Source organism: Helianthus annuus, chromosome 4, assembly GCF_002127325.2.
Source record: "Helianthus annuus cultivar XRQ/B chromosome 4, HanXRQr2.0-SUNRISE, whole genome shotgun sequence".
Lineage (NCBI taxonomy): Eukaryota > Viridiplantae > Streptophyta > Magnoliopsida > Asterales > Asteraceae > Helianthus > Helianthus annuus.
The window spans coordinates 184,920,381-184,921,781 of record NC_035436.2 but is presented as its reverse complement, the minus strand read 5'-3'; the positions used below and the strand labels follow the sequence as shown (position 1 = coordinate 184,921,781).

At 32.7% G+C, this 1,401-nt stretch overlaps 1 long non-coding RNA gene across 1 annotated transcript; it reads left to right on the top strand.

Annotated features, from left to right (window-relative positions):
• Positions 1 to 342: 342 nt before the first annotated feature.
• On the top strand, positions 343 to 1,401 carry LOC118491162. The gene is made up of 3 exons (XR_004890662.1): positions 343 to 636; positions 866 to 1,016; positions 1,170 to 1,401. It is a non-coding gene; the product is annotated as an uncharacterized LOC118491162 (long non-coding RNA).

Genomic DNA, 1,401 nt, shown 5'->3' with positions numbered 1-1,401 from the left:
TTAAGTGTTATGAGTTCGAAACTCTGACATGTGGAAATTACATCTTGAAAACGTTGGTTTTATTACAGAGATAAATTGGCATTTCATGAAGATGGTTAACAATACAAATAAAAGGGGAAATGTATTATTCAGGGGTTGTGATACGTAAAGAGGTCATGTCTAGGATTTTTTTAGCATTGTTTCGATATTGAGGTTGCTTTTTTAAGTGTGTATGCAATTTTGGTGATGACTCATTTTGTTTGTTATTATAACTACAAAATATTTGTTCACTAGATAATGTTTTTTTATGTTTCTGATTTTATTACTTTCAATTTTCAATTGTTTTACTTGAAAATTTCTTAATATATTATTCTTATTTTGCTTTAAAGTTTCTGAATGGCTTAATCCAATTCAACTAAATGCTTGCAGGATTCAAGTTATCATGTTATAATTTTGTATAGCTTCAATTGCCGATTACAATGAAAGAATAGTGTGGTTATACAAAGGCTGCACACTTTGTAACAAAAAGCTAGGTTTACAGTGTATTATGTTGACCTGTAACGATCATCCATCCGAATGCCAATCAACCAACATGATGTTTACTTTAAATAGAAGATGGAATATTAAGCATAGCATGTTTGCTTAACAGTAAGAAAGGTACGTTGCTACTTGCTTTGTAGTTTCTTATAATTTTTTTTTCTGAAGCTTGCCCTCTTTTTGTGCATTTGCGCCTAGGTGACAAGATGAGCCTTTTTGCGTCTTGAGTGTGCCTTGACCTTTTCACCCACGTAGATGATGAGAATGATATATTAATCCAAATGTTCAAAGATTATTGAGCCATACCCTTTGGTAACATTCTAAACTTACTAATTGTTTAACATTTCAGTATAGCGGTTAAGTGAACTACCGGTAACAATAATGGACTGGCAAGGAGCACCAACAAGTCCAAGTGCATACACCGAGCTCCAGAAAGTCAAAGTGCATACACCATGAAGAGATTCTTGCGGTCAGAGATACCAGTTGATACTTATCCAAATGTATGTGCTCTTCATTCGTACATTCTGTACATTTCAACTTAATTCGTCAATCTTATGACTTCAATATTGATCTTTTTGGATATTACTTTAATTTTGTTCAAAGGCTACCTGGTCCTAGAGTCAATTCTTTAATACAGGTCGATGGTACAACAGGTTGTCGGGTGAATATAAGAGGAAAATGGTTGGTCAAAGATTCAGAACAGGTAATTTTATACCATTGAGGTTTATTACATATATGAAATTGGGATGTGTTTCTTGAAATTAATGTTTGTTTATGACAATTGAAGCAACCACGTTTTGCCATGTCTCTTTGCTTGCTACATGTAAAACTTATGATGAACATTGATGTATTATGTTTGTTTATTTTTGAAATTTATAACTAGGA